This window comes from Macaca thibetana, chromosome 17 (genome assembly GCF_024542745.1).
Source record: "Macaca thibetana thibetana isolate TM-01 chromosome 17, ASM2454274v1, whole genome shotgun sequence".
NCBI lineage: Eukaryota > Metazoa > Chordata > Mammalia > Primates > Cercopithecidae > Macaca > Macaca thibetana.
Genome location: NC_065594.1, coordinates 54,162,989 through 54,186,352, shown reverse-complemented (window position 1 = coordinate 54,186,352; position 23,364 = coordinate 54,162,989). Strand labels below are relative to the sequence as shown.

The following is a 23,364-nucleotide window of genomic DNA, read 5'->3' as shown; positions in this document are numbered from 1 at the left end:
TGCACACAACCATTGCAAAGTTCTAATATAAAGAGAAAACTTCACAAATATGGAAAAAAGATTTGTACATGCTCAAAAAAAAAAAAAAGCTAGATGTAAAGACTATTACAGGAATAGATTAACATTAAGTCAATTCTAATCATTTTTCAAGGCAGCACAGATACACTTACCAAAGGAACAAATGAGCCTAAGGAGAAAAGAATATAAATTGCTTATATGGAAATTAGAAGGGATATTACTGTATTATTTACAGCTTAAAGAATCACATTTTCATATTCAATAAACTTCAAATATCCTCATTTTTCAAACAAACAAAATCTGGCATTGTTTCTCTAGTTGCATCATAACTATATGTCACAAAATAAGGAATTCTGTAATGACTTCTTAGCGATTATTTCTATGTTTAGATTTTTCCAAGCAGTAAAAGGAAAAACTAAAATGAGCGCTATTTGAAAGGATGCTAGTAGAGCACACCCCTACCAAAAGGAAAAGAAGACAGCGTTTGTGGTTTCCACAGCCCATTTGACCCAGTTCGCTTAATTTATTTTAAAGCAATGTAGTTTCTCCTTAGGTCCTTGCCTTTACAGCTGGTCTATTCTTTTTAAGCTTTTACTTTTATTCCTTGGACACAACCTGGTTTATCTCATTCAGAATACCAGGTACCTAGCATACCAAGGTCTTTTCTGTCTACAAATCAGACCCCTCCTTGGCTTCAGGAAAATGATATTTCTTGAGTTTCCTAAACTCCACCCTGAAAATATTCTTTAGATCACTCACTCTCCCTTCCAGATGTATAGCCTACTTCTAAATATTTAAGATTTTACTTTTCAAAATTTCCTTTATTTTTCCCTCCCTAGTGGATGAAGAATTTATTCTTGTTTCTTTCAGCGCTTTGTTCTCATGTTCTATAAATGTTCTATGGCATTCTGCCTAGTCCCCTCCTAGGTATGTGTTACCACCTGACACTGATCCTTCTTTCCATAGCTTCAAACCTAATGTCCGAAATCTTATCTCAGGCCCTCTTGTGTAGACATATTCTCTTCTCAAAGACTTTAATATGACAACTATCATACAACTTGTAACATTTACGTTTGACTCAGTAATGCTGTGGCTTCTCAATCTATACAATTATTTTTAAGCTTTGCTACACCAACCTCCCAGATATTTTAACTTTCCTCTTCAATGACAATCCAAGAAAGTGACTATCGCAGGAATTTCCAAGAAAGGAACATCAGGGAAGTCTTAACTTTATTCCACATGTATGTTTAGCCTTTACACATATAAATACTTACTAAATTGACTATTAATCTTGAAATCAACTGTTAAATTGGTAGAAGTATAAGTCCCAGACTAGAGAGCAATTTATATGACAAGAGTAATTATAAGTAGCACATTAGAAGTTAAAGAAAAAAATGTTCCAGTTTTCTTTACAACCCTGATTTTTATTTATGATGGCAATATGTACAGCAAAAAATAAATAAATAAATAATAAGCTATTTTGTCAGACTCCCTTGCAGCTAGGGCTGGTCAAGAAACACAATTCTTGCCAATAGATTGCAAATACAAGTCACTGAAGGAGTTTTCAAAAAATTTTTTATAAAGAGCTGACTCCACTGGCGTGAGCTCTTTGCCCCTTGCCCTTCACCCTTCTTGCTAGCTAGAGTCTGGTCTCCATACCCATGGGGCAAAGAGCCATCCTGAAATCATGAGGATGACAACAAACATTTGAGGGGAAAGAGAAGCCTGGATCTCTGATGACACTGTGTATACCATACCTGGCTTGCCTACCCTCACACTTTTGTTATGTGAGAGAAAAACTGATCCCTTTTTATGCCACTGTATTTAGTGTTTCCTGTGGCTAGTAGTCCAATATATCTTTAACTGATAGATATAGTTGGCAAAAGCTGGATATGAAATTTTTAATAAACAAACAAATATATTTTAGGAAGATGTGTTTATCATTGAGAAAGTGACTTTTCTTTGGACTAAAAATTAAAGTGTAGATGCAACAGAGTCATTCTTTTTTTAAGAGGCTCTTCTGCCTTACAAATGTCTTCCACTATGATATAAAAAAGGTCCTTCCATTTTTTTACTTTTTTACTGTCTATTGGTCATAAGTTTGCTTAAGGAAGAAGAGAAAATTAGGGAATTAGAGAGCTCATATTAATATCCAAGGCTTATTCTTAGTTTCTACTAATGCTTAAGCATAATTGCCCTTTTCCTCCTTAAGCTTTATGTTGATTGCAGACAACAGAAAGTTACTCTAATTTAGCAGTCCCCAATCTTTTTGGCACCAGGGACTGGTTTTGTGGAAGACAATTTTTCCATGGACAGGGTGGGAGGGATGGTTTTGGGATGAAACTGTTTCACCACAGACCACCAGGCATTAGTTAGAGTCTCATAAGGAATGCTCAACCTAGATTTTTCACATGCGCGGTTCACAATAGGGTTTGTGCTCTTATGAGAATCTAGTGCCGCTGCTGATCTGACAGGAGGCAGAGCTCAGGCAGTAATGCACACTCAACCACCACTCACCTTCTTCTGTGCTGCCCAGTTTCTAACAGGCCATGAACCGGTACCCAGCCTGAGGATTGAGGACTGCTGCTCTAACTAACCTAAGCAAATAGGGAATTTACTGGAATATCAAATGGCTCACAGAATTGACAGGAAAGCCAGACCCAATGCAATTCTAATCCTAACTACCCAGAGTGAGGTCAAATCTCACAGATTAAGTGCATAGTCCATGACACTCCCCTGACTTCAGATACCAACCCCAAGCTCCAGGGTTCCCAGTCTACCTGCACATCTACTCAACCAGCTACAATTTTGGAGATTCCCACTACACCCTCAATAATTTGCTCACAGAACAACTCACAGAACTCAGGAAAGTGTTACGATCATTTTTTTGTTACAAAGATTACAAAACTGTACAGCTAAATGAAGAGATGTATATTGATGGTCAAGGTTTGGGAGGTCCCAAACACAAAGTTTTCCAAACACAAAGCTTCCGTGTCCTCAGGATGCTTCACACTTGCAGCACAATGATGTGTGATTGCCAATCAGGAAAGTTCACTTAGGCTTTCAGTGTCCACAGCTTTTATTGAGTTTTCTCTATGTAGCATCATGGGTTGAATCATCAGTCATATGACAGAACTAAATCTCCAGCTCCTTTTACCTCATTGGATGTTAGGAGGTTGGTATGATACCATATCGAGCAAAGCCCTAACCCTCTATTCATCTGATTCGTCTTTTTGACACGGCCAGCCCAATCCTGAGTCATCTCATTAGTATAAATGACCTAGGAGTCTGCCATGAATCACCTTGTTAGCATACACTATCAGGTGTGATCTGAATGGCTCATCATGAAAAAAAAGACACTCCTATTACTCAGAGAATTCCAAGGGTTTAGAGGCTCCCCCTAGTAAACAGGACAAAGGCCAACCAAGTGTTATGTTATACAGTACTGAAGAACCAGGCTCAGGAAATTAGTAGGAACCAGAGTTACAGTCAAGACCTCTCCACTGGAATGGTTATCTTAGGACATGACTGCCACCTCCAAAGACTTCCCTGGAACTCTCCACTGAGATTACCACAAACAGCAGATAGCACTGTGTACACTGAGTACCAACAACACTAATGTCACCTCAAAATGACCAGATATTGTCTAGATTCTTTGTGTCACTTCTCCCACATTCAAAATCCCTTGCATGAGTGGCTCATTATCCAAATTTAGACCACACACACACACACTAGCTCATGAGAAAGACGAACATTTATGCCACGTGGACTTCTAAGGTGGAAGTAAGGATCTTGCTTGAAATAATAGAATTCCTATCACATAGGAACTTGAGTTCCTGGGCAGCAAAAATATGACAAATACCCCTAAACTATAACTCTTTCACTAATTAAAATCTGTATATATCCTTCTCTCAAAAATCTGTTTCTGCCAAATATAATGATATCGTCTCTTACATAATTGAAACACATTTTTTTACTCCTGCAACAAGGAGACCATCCAGAGTCCCATTATATACAAATCTAAATACACGTGTTGGCTCTTTAGTTACGACCTATTCTTCTCTAATTTTGCCTCCATCACACATAAATATTGTTCAGCCTGTGAACTCAATATGCTCTATATGAAATAGTGGTATAATTGAGCAGGAAATAAAAGGTAGATTACTTAAATATGTAACTATATACAAAGAGAGATAGAGACAGAGCAAGTAAAATAATATAGAAGTGACTACACTTCTTGCTTATGAAAAATCATGAAGACAAATATACCTTCCTCACTCCTTCATTTTGTGTCCCCTTTGCCATCAGCCAGCACAAAAACTGGTTGAATAACATTAGCTCTGGGATAATCCAAACCTTTATTCCTGAGAATTCTAAGTCTTAGATGATCCTACTGTATACAACTAAAGTCACCTTTAAGCCATTTTTAATTTATTGCTGTACTTGGCAATGCAAAGATCTTCCCCAACCCCACTTCTGTCTCAGTTGATTCTGTCCATTCTCCTTTCTGCCTCCACTGTGAACTCGCAACTCTATTTTTCTTCAGTGTCAGGATTAATCACCCCAGACAGCACTATAATCCCTCTTTTTAGTATATTCAACTCATGGTGAAGAACCTAAAAAGACCAAATAGCTGTCTCAGCTTCTAACTCAAAAGAACCCTTGTTACAATGCCTGGTGGATGCATTCATCTCTTGCTTACTAAATCCTCTAAGCCAGAAGTGTTTGGAGTTAGCACAATTTCTAGGGCACATTATGAGCTGTAACCTGAAAAGCATCAAATTTTCTATCATCCTTCTTCTCCAGACTCACATATTGTCTATCTCTGAGAGAAATCATTCCATATGCTGCTCTCCTGAACAGGCTTTCCAATCTCATAAGGAGATCTCCTAAACGAAACTGTAAGAGATCCTCCAATGCTGTAAGTTAGCTGCTCTGGGATAACAGGGTACATGATAAAACCAATTATCCCATGACCAGCAGCACATTACCTGATTTCACTCACAAAATAACAATTTCATGGCCAGAGAAATGTTGGACGACATATTCTGATGAGCTAAAAGGTATCTGTTAAGTTCATAATTAACAGTGCTTCTAGAAATACAATAGGCAGAAAAAATAAATCCAGTCCATATCCTTAAGGTGTTTTTCAGTTGGCACAAATACTTGATGTCCCACTAAAAAAAGTAATCACCTTGCCCAAAGTCCCACCCAGGTTCTAGCTCCTTAGCTAAAAGTGGACTAATGATTCTACTGGAAAAATTGAGCCCTCAGCATTAGTGATAGCAAAATAATATAGAGAAGTCTCTCCTTAGTATATTTGTCCATTTGGCTGTTGTAACAAATTGCCGTAAACTCAGTATCTTAAAACAACAAAAATCCATTCTCTCACAGTTCTGGGGTCCAGAAGTCAGAATCAAGACATCAGTAGGACCTTGTTCCTCCTGAAGACTCTAGGGGAATCTCCTTTCTTGCTTCTTTCAGCTTCTAGTGACCCCAGGTATCCTGCAGTTTTTGACTACATAACTCCAATCCTGCCTCCATCTTTTCACATGGCCTTCTCTGTGTCTCTCTTCTCCTCCACTGCCTCTTTTTAAGAAAATTAACACATAATAATTGTACACATTTGGATGTACATGTGATATTTTAATATATGCATATACTATGTAGTAATCAAATCAGGGTAATTGGGGTATCCACCACCTAAAACATTTATCATTTATTCATATTTAGAGCCCTAATCTTCTCTTCTAGATATTTTTAACCATACAATAAATTGTTGCTAACCATAGTCACATGACTGTGCTAACACTAGAACATATTTCTTCTCTATAACCATAATTTAGCACCCATTAACCAACTTCTCTTCATCCCTCCTTCCCACTATGCTTTCCAGCCTGCAGTAACCATGATTGTACTCTCTACCTCCATGAGATCAACTTTCAAAGGTCCCACATATGAGTGAGAACATATAATATTTGTCTTTCTGTACCTAGCTTTTTGCACTTCACATAATGAGCTCCAGGCTCATCCATGTTTCCATGAATGACAGGGTTTTCTTTTCTGTGGCTGAATAATATTCCATCCTGTATATATACCACTATTCATCCGTTGATGGACACTTAGTTTGCTTCCACATCTTGGCTATTGTTCCATCTCTTATAAGGGTACTTTTCGATGGATTTAGTAGCTACTCAGGAAATCCAGGTGACCTTGTCTCAAATTCCTTAACTTTATTAGACCTGTAAAGGCTGTTTCTCAAATAAGGTCATATTCACAGATTCTGGGGATTAGGATGTGGGCATATCTTTTGGGCACCATCATTCAGTCCAACACAATGGGTTTCACTATCACCATTGCTACGTAATTCATGAGATCTTTATGCAAGCATGAAGAGAATGGGCAAGGAGACTGACTGACATCTAGAGAATGGGTTATCATATCCTGAACCTGAAGAGACTCTTAATAAGCATTCATATACTACATTAATATTTTTCCACTCTGAGAGCATTCAGATGGAAAAAGATATCCACTACCCTCTACCAAAATAGTCATTACTTCTAAGTTTCTGACTACCTGCTCAAATTATTAATCATTACCCACTGGTTTTTGTTATTACTTAACTCAATCTATGACTTCTTCCAGGCAAATTAGACAACAGGTTTACTTCCCTTTAGGACCAGCATTGAATTAAGAAGTACAATCCCTTACTATAAGTCCACCAATGCTGGCCCCAGGAAATTGGGAAGAAGCATCTGTAAACCCAGAGTTATCTATCTATCTACATATCTATCCATTTATTGATTTATCTGGCATCTCAGGCTACTAACTAGTCACAGGAATCCCTCCATGAGGCCATTGGGGTTGAGAGAGAGCAGCGGGGTAGCAGGATGATACCCAGGAAGATGACAATCCTCCTTGTACGATTTAACATATGCATTTAAGATTGGCTTGGAACCATTCCTCTGTGTGTGTGTGTGTGTGTGTGTGTGTGTGCAGGCGCATGGGAATGTGTGGATTTCACTTGATGGAGTACTGCTGTGGATTCCTCACTTTACTTTTTAGCGAATGAGCTTATGATCGGTTCATAATGGGAAATTCAGATCATAATGCCAGGCATTTAGTCTCTACCAAGGTCCAGTAGAATTTCAAGAGTTGTTTCTCAAAATAGGACTAGTTAGTTGCTGGAGAGGTCATAACTTTTATTTTTTTTAATGACATTAGAGGTCTTGACTGTGAATTTACTACTGCAGCTCCATAAAGCATCCCAATCTGCTACAAACTCTTCAAGCTTCATTGGATCTGCTGGATCATATGGGCTGCCAGGTAGAGTTGATTGCACTGCAGCCTGGACTGATTGCCGGGAGCTCTGTTGATATGAGTTAGTGAGGAGACAACATCTGGAACAGCAGCTGCACTTGGAGGCACCACCTAATTAAGCTTACAATAATCCACACTCATTCTCCAAGACCCATCTGTCTTCCCCATCAACCTAATTGGAGAGTTAAATGGAGCTGCGATAGAAATGACCACAACCTACCATTTCAGTCATTGATGGTAGCACTAATCTCTCAGATTCTATGGGAATATCCTACTGCTCTTGTTTTTTTCTTTTAGTAAGGAAGGTAAGATCCAGGACTTCCATCCTTGTTCTTTCCTTTCATAACAACTCTTATTCCTGAGTTAAGAAGTAAATGTGAGTATTTAGCCAATTGCCTAAAATATCTTTTCCAAGAACACACAGGAAATGAAGGGAAAGAGAAGAGGATGTGTCTGTAGGTCCCTGTATGCCTACAGTGAGATGGGCTTGGGTCAAGACTCTATTTATTACCTGAACATAATACATTTCTAGTCTGACCATTGAACCACAGTGCCATTTTTCTATATTAGAAATGTGTAATTTGAGAGCCATTATCTTAAAACAACTGAAAGGTCTACTTATATTCTTTTCTTCAGAATATACTTACACCAGAAAATGACCACAGGTCTAGAAATAAGGTAATGACTCTTTCTTTTGGTAAGCTTTATCCTGAGACATGGTGATTTTATGCAAATTTATTAGGAACTTTGTGAGTTGCCTATATATCTCAGATCTATAGACTCCATGATCAATAAATCAGTGTTAAATATCTATGTGTCTCTATTAGGGAAAGCACAAATAACTAGCCTCTGGAGGTTAAGTGCCTGACTTCTGCACCTGCCCTTCTCAATCATAGGATCTTTCCAATCTCCATTGTAATCAGACAGACTATTTCAATATCAGTCCCTCCCATCAATATCCCCAACTGACAAGAGAAGCCACAATCACATTTTTGTAGGTACTAGTAGTTCCCTCACTGAAGTGTTTCTCAAGGTCTTAGCAAAAAGATGGTCATCTATGTCTACTTAGGCAACATAGGAAGTAGATGAGATTCATGTTTTAAATTCAGTCATTTTATTTCTTTCTAGGTACTATTGTAAATAATTTATGGCATCTTAATTTTCTTTAGCATGATCAATAATCTATACAGCTTCCTGTATTAAAAATACCTTGCCCTCTCAGTGAATCCAGATAATTGCACTATACGAAAAAAAAAATAGACTAACCTAAAACTACATTTATTCACTTTTTGGTTAAGCATGTTTGGAATTTAATAAGACATATTTTCCCCTAGGTATTTTATTATACAAATTGTTAAGTATATTTATTTTGTATTTTTTTGTATTAAACTATTACAAAGTTTGACAACATAAATTAGTATGCTGAAATCCAACTTCAGTTACCAATTTGAAATGAAAATGGGGGGAAGAGGGTTAGGATCTGAAGAGAACTGGCTTAAGAATGGGAAGGACTGCCTCTTACAACAAAGAAAAGGGTTTTTACCTGAGCTATTTTGAATGCATCAACTGGCAAGGGAAGCTTAAAAAAATTGGGTTTTGTGGCTATTTCAAGTCCTTCAAATCCTCCCATATATCCCTATTTTAATATTCAGAATGTCACTCTGTCCCATTTAATATTTTAACTCTCACCAAAGAAGCTGAAGAGGGGACAAATAATGTGTTAACTTGGAAACCCAAGACTAACCTTTGTATTGATTTTTTGGATACCTCATCTCTACAGCTTTAAGAGTCCAAATATTCTGCTAGCATCATCAGGTAAAGTTCTCTAAGCTTCAGTTTGTGACCCAAGAATTTAATATTTGAAATTGTCATTCTTTTTTTAATCCAAGCCACTTATTATGTCTAAAAGCAGCCCCTCACATGCCCAGTTAATTTTTTTCAGCTGTTGTTCAACATCAGCAAATTTATACCCAAAGCCTGATCTTCAATCTGCACTAGATTCCAAATGATGACAGGAAAGTTAACCGTTTTGTCGTTGCTTACCACAGTCTGTCATCCTTCAATCACTGACACAACTGCATTTTCACTGCTTTTAACCCTAATTATGCCAAGTACAATCCCAGACTTCCGCCTTTTCCCTGAGATCTGGTATATAATCTGCTCCTGGAACCAACTTTCATACTAGTCAAGATTGTGGCTGCCTAGAAAAAAAACAAACCTGGCTATAAAGCACCCAAAATAATTGAAGGATATTTATTATATACTCCAAAATCAATAAAAGGCCTGAAGGACGAGATTTTTAAGTGGTCAAGAATCCATGGAGTATCGTACTAGCTTAGTATAGCGTCATAACCAGACTTGAGGTGATGCGATAGACAGAGGAAACTTTTTTTTGAGACGGAGTCTTGCTCTGTCGCCAGGCTGGAATGCAGTGGCAAGATCTTGGCTCATTGCAAACTCCATCTCCTGGGTCTAAGCAATTCTCCTGCCTCAGCTGCAGAGGGAATTTCTGTTCATCCTTGACTCCCATTAGCTTGCTCTGAATGAGAAGAGAAAATTAAACTCAGTATCTTACAAGAAGTGTGGAGAAGGCTATAGACAGATAAATATTAGTACCATATTATTGGATGAGAGTAACAGGTTGAGTGTCACAAGTAAGCTGACAAATACTTTAAAAAGCAATGATTTCAAACCCAATTCTATATGCTCTTCTACTGGGGCATATACTCACAGAAGTCAGAGTCTTTATCTTATGGTTCCTTTAATCTCTTGCTGCATGCAATAGCAACTTAAATGTGAATAAAATCCTTAATACTGTTTTCTTCAATTTCCCTTAATTTTTGATGGGTTTGAGCAAGTTAAACTACCTATGTGTAATTTTTCTCAAGGCTACTATAAGTAAAAAGATGTGTACAAGGAGCATTACATTATTTTTTACATAGCTATATGAGTTAAAAATGAAAAGCATTTTAGTTAGAAGTATAAAGAACTTACTTTAAATACTTTCTCTCTTTTATAAATGAAAATGTCCTTGTCTTTAATAATGTTCATCAATTTGAACATTCCTTTCCTTTTATGTCTTGGAGCTGTTAGAAAGTATTTAGCTCTGAGGGTGACATTTGGTATTTTTACTGAATTTTATCTTATTTTCAACTGTATTTTCAACCTTTTAAAATATTATGAATTATGCACACTGACTGAGAACCAGGTAAAAAAATTATGAATGCATATTTGTCAATAACATTTGAGACTCTGTGATATATATATATATACTATTATTCCAAGAGGTTGCCTTCCTGAGGTCCTGAGTCAGGATCATGCAAGTCTTCTATGGAAATACATTTGACCCTCTACATCGGTGGGTTCCACATTCAGGGATTGAACCAACTGTGGATCAAAAAAAAAACACTCGAGAAAAAATTGTGTTTGTACTGGACATGTACAGTCTTTCTTTCTTGTCGTTACTCCCTAAACAATACAGCATAACAGCTGTTTACATAGCATTTACATTGTATTAGGTATTACAAGTAATCTACAGATGATTTAAAGTACACAGGAGGATGAGCATAGATTATATGCAAGTACCACTCCATTTTATATTAAGGACTTGAGCATCCTCAGATTTTGGTATCCAGAGAAGGTCCTTGAACCAGTTGCTCATGGATACTAAGGGACAGCTATTCTTTCTTAGCATTTAAAACTGACAATTGCTTTTGTGCTTCCTTCAAATTTCATGAAGTTATGACGTCTCAGGCCATCGGTTCTTCCAGCCGTTATTCACAAAATATTGATCCAACCTCCTACAGCTACAATTATGAGTGGTGCCTTTCACAATGTTGAAGATCAACAATACCTCTAATCGCCTCTCATTTGTTCAATTCTACTTGACAATTTCTCTGAAAATACCTCAAGTCACTATTAAAGATGCATTTTACCATCAACCATGATACTCTACCTGTGTTTTCTTGCAAGCTGATTATTTACACCCCTTCCGGAAGCCACAGTCTTTCAAAATTGTAGACAAGACCACAAAACACATGACAAAAAGAGAGGCCCCAGTGCAGTGACCCACACACACTGCAGAGCACACTCAGCTTGGGACAGCACAGTGCAGCTCTCTCTGAAGGTGAGAATTTGCAGCATGGTAGGTTCTTGCTCAATGGGTCGGCACGTTCATTTGGTCATGAAGCCCTGGATGGCTAAGAGCGTACAAGAACATTCAGCAAGTACAGAGTTTACCAGGGTACTACTACACACACGTTTGTGTCGGCATGTGCACATTTTTTCAGAAAGATGTTAGAGACAAATGGCTTCAAAGCAAATCAATGCTGCACAAAAAAACATAAAATCAGGCACATCTAGATTTCTGTATCCTTGTTAATACTTGTGTGTGTATATATATATATTTGAAATGTCTGCAGAAAATGTTAAAAGACACTGAAATCTAAATCATGTATATCTGTTGTGTATGTGTTTGTTCATATACAGTCTTTATATGTTGTTCAAAGATGGCCTATGTAGCCTGTAACTTTATCACATACTTTTTTTTCTTTTCTGTTTTTGAGATAACATTGAAGAAAAGCCAGCAGGCTTCTACCCGATTTGGTTTGAATAGAATGGGCAAATGAAATTTCCTATCATACTCTATCAGGTGCTTCAGCCAAAGCACTTTTATTTTGAAATACTTTTTTATTTTCATGCTTCTGTTTAGAAAAAATTCTGCGTATGTATTTTGGAAATTGCATCCATAAACAGATAAAATAGATAGATGTGAAGATAATTTTCTTCTATTCTGCTTATTCTCTAATTATAGTTATACCAGTGAAGCACAACACATTTCAGAATAGTTTTCTTCGGTGATTATTGATATTATTCTGTTAAACACTAGGTCTTCTCAAAAGTGTCACTGATATTTTAATACATATTGATCTCTTTTTAATTTTTTTAAAATTTCAATAGTTTTTGGAGAACCGGTGGTGCTTGGTTACACAGGTAAGTTCTTTAGTGGTGATTTCTGAGATTTTGGTGCACCCATCACCTGAGCACTGTACCCAGTGTTTAGTCTTTTTTCCCTCACCCTCTCACACTCTTGCCCCTAAGTTCCCAAAGTCCATTGTATCATTCTTATGCTGATGAACTTGTTTTCAAAAAATTTAGTTTGCTTTTTTCCTTTTTCTCTCATCTACATTTTTCTACAAAATTAATGACTGCAAATCCTGTGTTTCTTTTTATTCTTTAAACCAATTTGTTTTTCTTGGTATGTTTGTTATTAACACCAATTAGCACACATATCCCCAAATTTTTTTTTTCCTAGCATCCTACACATTTACAATTAGTGTCTATTTTCAGCACCTTCATTACTCTTCCAAATCACAGGACCTATTTTTTTTTATTGCTTTTCCATTTGAAGTCCAATTTTATTACTTAGTACCTCTCCAGCAATTAATTCACTCATTTTATTTTTTTTTTATTTTGTTTTAGAAACAGTGGTTCACTCTGTCACCCAGGTTGGAGTGCAGTAGGGCAATCATAGCTCACTATAACCTCGAACTCCTGGACTCAGGCAATCCTCCCACCTCAGTCTCCCAAGTAGCTAGAACTACAGGTGAACCACCATACCCAGCTAATGTTTCTGCTTTTTGAAGAAATGGTGTCTCATTAGGTTGTCCAGGCTGGTCTCTAACTCCTGGCCTCAAATGATTCTCCTGCCTCAGCCTCCCAAAGTACTGGGATTAGAGGTATGAGCCATTGTATCCTGCCTGATTTACTCTATTTGAATTGTTGCTATGTGTCACGTGAGAGAGAACAGCATGCTCCAATGGTCCAAGTAAACTCTTACCAAAGCGTATACTCTGAGACCTTGCAGTTACCTCCGTGTGTGTGTGTGTGTGTGTGTGTGTGTGTATTCACTTTACTAACATTTTGAAGCTCCTACTGTATGAGGTACATTGCATATAGCACTCCAGAGGGGATGCAAGAGAAACAGCCTCCACCTTTAATGTATTTATAAATTCACTAGAAAAATGCTTGGAAGAAGTAAAATCAATTATTCTTTAAAATGTTAATCAGTCCCAAATGGCATAGTTTATTTACTCAATGCTCCAGTAGATTTTTATCAATGCCTACTATGTACCAGTAGGCCAGGTCTAGGAGTGCAGCAAAATCATGGTATCAGGCCTCATGGCCTTTGAAGTGTGTCTGGATAGCTAATAGTGAACAGAAACCTGAAATGTGGTGAGCATTACAAAGGACAAACCTTTTGGAGCAGGTAACACAAAAACTCATCCTAATCATGGGGATTAGAAAAGGCTTGCTTGAGTCACTGATGTTTACACTAAAAAGATTAATAACATTGAGTAGATAAAAGGAAAGAAGTAGAGAACAAGGACTGCATGGTTGTAGTACTGGCTAAAGAAATTCTTAAATTGGGATTAAAAAAAGGCATTTGGAAAGAAAGAAACCCTAAGAGGGGCATGCAATTCAATCTAAAAATATATTTTTAAAGGATTAACTATGTTTTCTGTGAAAAATTCTGTGTACTGGGAGGGACATGGATTAGTGAAAATGACTGAGGCACAGATTCCAAGTAGAAGAAACACCTTAGCAAAGAATGGAAGGCAAAATTCTGTGTATATTGGCTTGACCACAGAAGAGAAGCTAAGCAGGAAAGGAGGTTGCACAGAAATGAGGAAAGTCAGTAGGACCTTTACTATCTAAGAAACTATGTTCTAGAAGGTAAATGCAAAATAAATGAGAATAAGAGGAATTCGAGGCTACAAGGGGAATCCCTGGGATATTGCGAGTGTTATTGCCTGGATTAGGGTAATGCGGCAGATGCTTGGTGCCCTGCCCAAATCCCCTTGGCATCCCATTCCCATTTCCATACACACCACCTGCTACCTACCACAAGCATCTGTGACTCTCCACCCTTGGGCTTTCTCTGGCCACAGAAGCATGCCTGGTCTATTTGGGGCACACGCCAGAGGTTTGGGGAGGTTAATGCCCTTAACCAGTGAAGGATGGAAATTAGCTGATCGGTACCCTAGTTCTCTTGCCCCAGCAGAGGGGGACAACTCTAGGGCATGTTCTACTCAGTCCTCCGGCAGTCTCTTTCAGGAGAGAGCACCGGGACCTTCTATTAGCTTTCTTCACTTCTCTGTGTTACTTCTCTACTCTCTTATCAGTCTTTCTGGGATCGATTCCAAAAAAACTGCTTGCATCAAATCCTGGTCTCATAGTCTGCTTCTGGGGAAACCCAGTCTGAGCAGTGAGTTACTAAGAAAATTGAGGAAGAGTGGGGAGTGTTTGGAGATAGTGATGAAGAGATATTCCCTCATTGGGTGTTCAACCTATGAATTAACTGCCCATCTCCATCATATACATCCAACTCCATGTTCCCCTGATAACAAAGATAATGCTTCTAAGTTACATTCTGTTTATCCACTAAATGTAGAGTTATGGATCACACCAATACTGTCACATGATCCCGCATTTACAAAAATTTGCAAAAATACAATTTTTGTGTTTTACATTATTGAGTCCTGGGTTATTAATCTCTGCTTGTTTTGGTTACCACATCACAGTGAATAAGAACCCATAAAGTCAGGATATTTCAACATTAATAAAGACCTAAAAGACACCCAGGCAGAACACTCACTTTATAGGTATGGGAACCGAGACTTAGGGGAAAGAAATGACTTCAGCAAAGTCACACAGCTGGTGACAGGAGGCCTGGGAATAAGATCCGGTTTCCCTTTCTCTCTGCCAATTTCACCTTATACATAGCTGTCTTCCAGCAGGGTCAAACACCTTCGAAAAATAATAGGAAACTTTGGTTTTAACACACACACACACACACACGGTAAGAAACCAAGATGAACCACGTTGAAGGAAGTTGCTCTTAGTGTTAACAAAAGAGCAGATTTTAGACACAGAAATCATGATTCATAAATTCAAAAACTTGTCCTCTTGCCATGTTTTTTTTTTTTTTCTGGATTGAAAGATAATAGAAGTAATGTATAGGAGAAGCAGTTCCCTACCTTCTGGTAATAATAAGATATTTATCTAAGTGACCTTTGTTATTTAATACAGAGAAGACTTTTCAAGTAAGACAGAAAAATAACTGATAGCTACTTACCAAAACACCACTCACCAGAATTTAGAAATGAAAATAAAACAGGGAAAGATGGGTTAGAGCTGAAAACTTCTAGAAAAATGCAACAAAGACAACAAATGTTGCACCAGAGGTTGGCAAATGTTAATACAGTTGTGTTATGGAAACTAATTTGGGTTCACAAAATCAGATGTGTAGGAAGCACATCATTTTTATAATTATATAACTGAATTAATTTCCATATCAAGCTCACAGTCCCCCAGGTGACAAAACTTAATTTCCAACAAATCATGTCCTTGTGCCAAGGTTGCCTCTAAGTTTCTGGGAAAGCTTGCAATGTGCTGGAACATCAGCAGGAGAGGGGAATGAACTTTGGATCTAGGTTTTCCATCCGTACATGTTCCTGCTCCATCTGGCTCGCACTGACCATCAAGCTCTTGTGGTCAGCTGAATTTCGGTGTCATGTTTGTACCATTTTCCTATGGCTGCATGGGAGAATGGTCTGCTTCTCCTCGTGCCGTGCTGGAGAGTACAGGGACTCTCAGGAGCTAACTCAGTCCACTGGCCTGGACACCATTCATGACATTTCATCTGATCCTGTGCCATGGAAAAATTCAGGAAACTTGCTGTTTTCCCAAGCCCTCCTCAGAAAGGCAGCACGAGTCTCTCCTATAGCTCAGATGTCCAGCCGCTTCCAGGTCCTGGGACTCAGGTCATGGAGTACAGGCAGAGAGTTTCCAGGAACAGCCAATCTCTAATTCCCTCTCCTTCCCCAGCCTCTATAGCTAGGAAAACTTGCCCTGACTCATTACAGATTCTTCCAAATCTTGCCTGTGTTTTGACTGCAACTTTTGACAATTCCATAAGGCAAAATGTTCACTCTGTTTTTTCTCTCTGTTTTGGATGCCTCGTGGGTGAGCTGCTTAAGTAGAGAAGACGTCACAGAATAACAACTGCAACAACAAAAAAAGTAGAAGATTAATCAGCAATTAATATATGAAAATATGTCTTCAGGGACAGTGACACAAAATTTAATTATTCTTCTACCATTTCATGTGTAATATAAGATCAAACAGTGATTAAAATTGGGACTAGTGAATGACAGTGAGTCTCCGCAAACGGTAGGCCATTTCCAAAACAACATGGCAACAGAGAGGAAAATCTTAAAAACAAACTCTACTCAGAGTTGTCCACTAATGAAAGAAAAGCTTAATGCTGATAAACTCACCCCCTCACCACCACCACCACCGATGTGTTGAAGTGCTAGCTTTACCCTACTGATTTGCCAGTGGGTTGAAGGGCTCATTATCCCACCCACTGTAACTTACCTATTGATGGAAGTGTCTCCTATTGATCATTTCATTTCAATTGTTTTACTCTACCAATCCCTAATACAGTCCAACCCAGATCCACAAGTTACTCAACTTTTCATCTTCACAACAATGAGATAAACGAGTTCCATCTCCTTGATTTGAAATGTACAAGAACAAGACCCACAAAGCACAACAGTGGCTGGGCTGGGACTGGAATTCAGTTGTCTTTATTTTCAGTTATGTATTTTGTTCTATTTTGTTCTGTTTGTGTTGTTTATTGTTTTTATCCACTGGGCCATGCTGACTCCAGTGTTAGCCGATATCAAGAGATGTGAGCCAAATATGTCTTAGCCTTGAAGCAGTTCATTCCTGACTTCTTTAGGGTAGTAGGCGTCATCTCAGTCATCTCAGTAGATGATGGCATTTGATTGGAACCTAAAAACATTTTATTTGAATTTTATGGAAATATATTTGTCTCCTCAGTAAGCAGCAGCAGTCAGTAGATAGAGTTAGTTCTCCTATATATAACAATCTTATTTAGCAAGAAAGCATTTCTTAGAAAATAATTTCTAGGCCAGAGACACAATTTTAATTAAGTAGAAACCATTCAATATAATAGAAGCTGCAAATAACTGTTTTGTGAATATCCTTCTCAGGTCAAAAATAATTTGGTAAAACAACTTCCTGAAATTATATCCATTTTAGGTCTCACTACATCATGCAATTGAAAGCTCAGTGAAATTCTGATTAGTAGCCTGCTGTTAAATGATACCACATAAAAGGCAAAATGTCATTTAATTGATAAGCAACTAAAAACTTAACTAGGCTATATACCCTAAGCAAATGAGTATACATCAAAAGCAATGATGTTATATTTCTTCATTTATCTTAAAATTGCACTCTGGCACATGCAATGTGCTGAGTGAAGTTTGTCTTTGTACCCAACACCTTCCTTCTTTAACTTGAAGAGAGGCTCAGTCTCTCTTATTAACCAGTATTTATGGAGCACTTACTTGGGACAAGTTGCCATGCTAACCATTATGGGGTCTTAAAATGAATAATAAAAATGGTCCCTTCCTTAAAGTATTAGTTTACTAGCTATCTGTTACAGAAGATTTTTTTTAATGCTAAATTTCTAAAAATAAATACTAGACATTAGACGGGAGTATTGATCAAGGCTCAGGCAGCCAACCTTTGAGGCACCAGTCTTTTCTCCAACTTTCTTCTAATTCCTGTCGATCTTAGCTGATGATCACAGCGGCGGCCATTCAGAGTGAGAAGAACTGTTCCCTCTTGAGCTCTATGTCCATTTACAGTCACCTCACCTTTTCTTTACTTATTCAGAGCACAACTGAGGTAGAGCCTGCATATTTCAGCGAGGTTGATTAATAGCTAAGGAATAACAAAAGAGAAATAAACACACACACACACAAACACAAATACAAACACAAACACACATACATGCAAACCATGGCATGCGATGGTGTGATTTAGAGCATATATGTGTTTATCCTCAGCTTGGGGAGTCACTTCCTTGTCTAGCTCCGAGCCTCACATCACATGGAAGAGGCTACCTATAAACTTTACCACCTTAGAAGCACAGTTGAGAATTTCTAGATTCAGCAGGCAATGGACAGAATGGTTGTGATCCTGGGCTTTGAGGTCAGTTAGAAATGAGTTCAAAACCCAGCTTTGCTATATTTCTGTGTCGATTTCAACTGTAAGTATCTATAATCCTCTGAAAATTGCATTAATAATGCTTGCTTTATTGGGTTTTTTTCAGCATTTAAAGAAATAACAAGTACTTGCCACATCACAGACCATAACTGCACAATAAGTGGTATTAACGTTATCATCATTATAACAATGATCATGTAAAAGCATAAGAGATAGCAAGACCCAAGGTGAATGGAGTTATCTCTTGCTTACCTAGAGCCTGCCATCAATATTTTCATTTTCTGTCTCAGGGCCTATTTTATCCTAGTTAATTGGTACCAAGAAAGTCTACTCCAATCAGTAAAGATTATGTGGACATTTAGCAGCAGCACTACTAACAGGCAAAAACAGAATAATCCACTCAATAAATAAAAATACACAATCCTGCATGACATATACATATATGGAGTGCATATAATTTTGCATGAAGGGTTAAACAATAACTAAAAGATAATTTAAGGCTTCACATAATTAAATAGCAATCAAATATACAACCAGCTTTAAGAGAGAGGAAAAGAGGAAAAGAGAGAAATTGACAAACATGATTTTTTTAAAAGACTCCTTGGTCACATAAGTTTTAGAAATTCTGGTTTAAAAACATTAAAATTTTCCTCTTTTAAGGCTTCTCATAATCTCTAATAAGCTAATGTGCATTATGGAGCTCACATAGTGGGTACATAATTTGTAGTGTTTTCATAATTTATGTAGGCTGGACTTTTGCAAATGTGTCTCACTCTTTGCTTGTTTGCTTGTTTGTTTGGTGGTAGTAGAGATAGTTCATGAACTACAGTTCTTTGGAATATATTTTGAAAAATACTGGTAAATTTGAAAAAGTATTATTATTCTAGCAGATAGATAGCTCTATGGGTTCTAACAGGCTGGCAAATTTTAATGGGAAAGAGGTTTTAATCTCTTTGAAGAATGGGTAGGACAGAGCATTCAACATCAGAATTAATAAATTGATACATAGCTAGAGATATTTTTACATATTCATTTATTTATAACATTCCCTTTTCATTTCACTCATACTTTTAATATCCACAAGGGATTTGAGGTGGCTCCCAGAGGTATATTTACCCCTCACAACCACTTAGCTACCACTTCAAAATAGTCCTTTACATTGCATGGTATATTGTAGTTTCAAAGTCTTCACATGCAGGATTCTCAGAATATGATGTGCTTAAGAATGTTGCAGGGAGGGGTGTGCAATCTTGTTGGTTCTCAGCCTGCAGTCAGATTCCTGGACTTTTAGCAAACATCTCAGGTTCCTCTATGCAGGTAATGTTAAGACTATACTGTTTTTAAATGTTGCTTTAGATTAACATTATTTTAAAATAATAGCTAATCAAAACTCTATCTTATTAAACTCTAAAAGCATAGATATTTCTCTAGAAATACAGATGACAAATGGATGGATAGATGACCCATAGATAATAGATGGATTCCAAGGGTTTAAAGATGATAGATAGATGGATAGATAGATAGATAGATAGATAGATAGATAATAGATGGATTCCAAGGGTTTTAAATACATAAGTTATAAATAGGGATAATCTAGACCAGATATTTCTAGGTTTTTTTTTTTGCTGGAATAATTTGTCCCTGCAAAGAGGTGACTCGAACTTCTAACTTATTTATTTCAAACTGAGAAATAAAGAAAGGACGAAGGGAAGGAAGAAAAGGAAGAATGGGGAAGAGAAGGGAGGATGGGAAGGAGGAAGAGAACAGTTGGTAGTTGTCTTTAAATATTTCTATTTCATTAAGGTAGTTTAAAGGGAAGAATTTGTCTTATATAATCATAATTAAGGATAATAAATAGTTTGATTTAGAGCCACTGAGTTCAATGCCTATAGAAAGTAATGGTTAAATCTCTTAGAATTATGGCAGCTTTCGTTTCATTATCTTTAGTGGCCAACCCCTCTCCACCTGCTCTTCCAAATAAGGAACATGGAATCTAGGTGCTGTGATATGCTGAAGGTTGTAGAGGCAGTTAGTGACAGTGATAGGGTCAGTCTTTTATGGTGACTGTTGGGTCCTAGCCAAAAGCTGCACATGAGCCTGCATCTAAGAACAGTGGGAAAGAGGTATACCTGTAACAAAGCCTGGGGTCAAGAGTTAACCACATTTCTGTGGCAGGCCCTGCAGCCGGACAACAGCCTAAGTCATAATGTGTGAGGAGCAGGTAAAGTCAGCTGACTTGGCTGGCAGCCCCACCTAAGGGTTCTTGCAAGGTGAAGCACAGCAACCAAAACTGTTCTAGGGTAAAGAAGTTTTAGGTCAATAATCTATATGTCTAGTTTCTTAACAACTAAGGGATAACTAAAGAAAAATAAACACACACAACAAAACAACATGGTATAAGATGGTGAGGCTTGCACAGTCCTTGGGGGAAGTGGTGCCTGCCCGTGTGAATCAGAACCACAGCTGTCAAGTTCAGCCTGTCCCAGGCCGATCCCAACATCCCCTAATGATCACCTGCCATCTGTGTTCTCAGCCACACCCATCTGGGCACCAATAACTGACTCAGCCTAGCAGAATTAGAAGCTTTGACCCTGCCCACTTGCAAGTGGGGTCTGGAAACTGTCCATTGCTGTCTTAAGTCATACAGCCTGGAGGTCAACTGAATCCTCTGTGCCAGAAAGAATATTACATTTCAAGTTTCCAAACTAACCCTCATGTCACAGCCAGCTTGTCTAACTGACCCTTTCGAAAGTTCAAGTTTATAATGCTGGGTTTCTCTTGCAAGCAACTTCTCCATGGTAGGGAATCAGGAACCTATCTCTGAATGCCAGTCAGCCAACTGGGGAGCTGAATCTTTCTCACCTGGTGTGGGAGGGTAGGAAGATGAGGATGGATGGGAGAATGTTAATCCCAGAGGAGAGGAAGGTGGCAAGGAGCAGGAAGTGCATCAGGAACTTAGCACATCAGACCTCAGCAGAATGCAGGGGTCCAGCCACAATGAAGTTCTGAAAAGTAAAAACCCATTCTATATAAAGTGAAAATTAGAAAATCACAGAAGATCGGCTGGGGGTGGCGACTCATGCCTGTAATTCCAGCACTTTGGGAGGCCAAGGTGGGCGGAATATTTGAGGTCAGGAGTTCAAGACTAGCCTTCCCAACATGGTAAAACCTTGTATCTACAAAAAAAAAAAAAAAAAAAAAAAAAAGAATTAACAGTGATGCATGCCTGTAATCCCAGCTACTTGGGAGGCTGAGGCAGGAGAATAGCTTGAACCCAGGAGGTGGAGGTTGCAGTGAGCTCAGATAGCTCCACGGCACTCCAGCCTGGGTGATAGAACTAGACTCCGTCTCAAAAAAAAAAAAAAAAAAGATTACCAAGAAAATTACTCAGTACAATGAGTTCATGAGATTCATAGCTGGGTGATTTACTCGGATATGACAGACACCAGACTCAGAACTATGGTAATGAAGCTTTCATTAAACTTGTAGCCTGGGGCAATGTCAGGACAGGCAGCAGGCATGGTCGTATCCAGGGGATGGAGATCCTGGGCTCCCTTGAGAAGAACTGGGAAAGACTGGGACTGACTTTAATTTATGGTGTTAAAACTGCAACACTTTTCGTTAATTATTCTTTGAATGTTGGCACGTTTTCTCTACCACTTTTGGCACTTCTATCTTTTTGCTTCTTTTTTGAGGTAATGATTAATGCACGTAATGGTTAGAAAAAAATATAAAACTATGCAATGCTGAGTTCATTTTTATTGCACCTTGATCTTTTTTTTTTTTTTCTTAGGTATCTTCTTATAACAGTCTTGATCTTTTTTTGAAGTTTGATGTAATAAGACCATCAGTCATTGGTGTGTTAGACATAATGAGTGCCTGACAGATGTAGCACAGAATTGCTGGAATCTCTTACCAAAAACAAGGTTAAGCTTCCTCACCAAGAAGCCTAGCTCTGGCCTTCTCTGCCCCTACCCATTCCCTAAGGCTGCCTCCAACATTCCCTCCAATAGTCTCATGGTTCTAACCTTTTCCTTTTTGATACCCTTCTTCTTCAGCCTCTTTTTCCTCCTAAGTTCTCCAGGGTTCCTTTCTCCACACCTTTCTCCTTTCACCTGGTGTTAATTCTCGTCCTCATCCTACCTGCTGATGACCTCAAAGACTACGTTTTGCATGATTTCAAAATCTCTGTGGAATAATTTGACAGTCCTGCCATCAACATTTTTTACCAACTAAAGCATGAAGGAGATGGATCTACTCCTTTTCTTCAAGCACATAGCTGTGTGTGTGTAGAACTCTTGTCCTCATCGTCTTCATTCCCTGACAACTACTCTCACCCTGAATTCCTCAATATTCCCTCTCAAAGTATGACTCCTTCCACATATCCATCCATTTATTGATTGGTTTTCTATTCATTTGTCCCTTTTGTTTTGTCTTGTCATAATGACCCTTCACTCCTCTTCCCAAAATGAGTACCTCAGATGTATGTCATAAATATATCTCAATGTGTCTTATTACTGAGCCTAAGATTGAGCATCTCCAGCAAGACTATTTTGGTTACAAAGTTTGGAGACTGTTGAGTGACCTGATTACTAAAGAGAGAACTGGAAATCAAAGCACAAGGGCAGAGTTCCCACCTGCTGCCCTGTCCCCCAGTCTCAGGAACTTCCAGAAAGTGTCCACTGACTCTGTTTACCTCATCAGGTACTAACTGAAGAAATGACTCCTCATGATATTCATATATTTAAAAATTCTCCAAGGACCCCACAGAGCATTCCTCAGTTAAGGACTCCTCAAAACAACAGCAGGGAACACATTGTTTCAAAAGCATTACTTACATATTTTTTTAAAACACCACTATCAGAACTTTCTGGTTCCATAAGTTTCCCTCAAACAGAATTATGGTTGATGAAAACCAAATTT

The 23,364-nt window shown here is 38.1% G+C and overlaps 1 protein-coding gene and 1 long non-coding RNA gene across 3 annotated transcripts in view; one reads left to right on the top strand and one right to left on the bottom strand.

The window, feature by feature from the left end:
• Positions 1-23,364, top strand: part of KLF12 (KLF transcription factor 12) — a 621,954-nt gene that overhangs the window by 33,170 nt on the left and 565,420 nt on the right. The window lies entirely within an intron of this gene.
• LOC126940820 (uncharacterized) overlaps positions 8,787-23,364 on the bottom strand; it is a 28,172-nt gene continuing 13,594 nt past the window's right edge. Inside the window, exons 2-5 of one of the 2 annotated variants that reach the window (XR_007720928.1) lie at positions 17,957-18,156; positions 16,780-17,199; positions 15,476-16,404; positions 8,787-9,877 (exon numbers count right to left, since the gene is read on the bottom strand). This is a non-coding gene — a long non-coding RNA (uncharacterized LOC126940820). Of the gene's footprint in view, positions 16,405-16,779; positions 17,200-17,956; positions 18,157-23,364 lie in introns of both variants that reach the window. The other variant, XR_007720927.1, reaches the window with a different exon arrangement.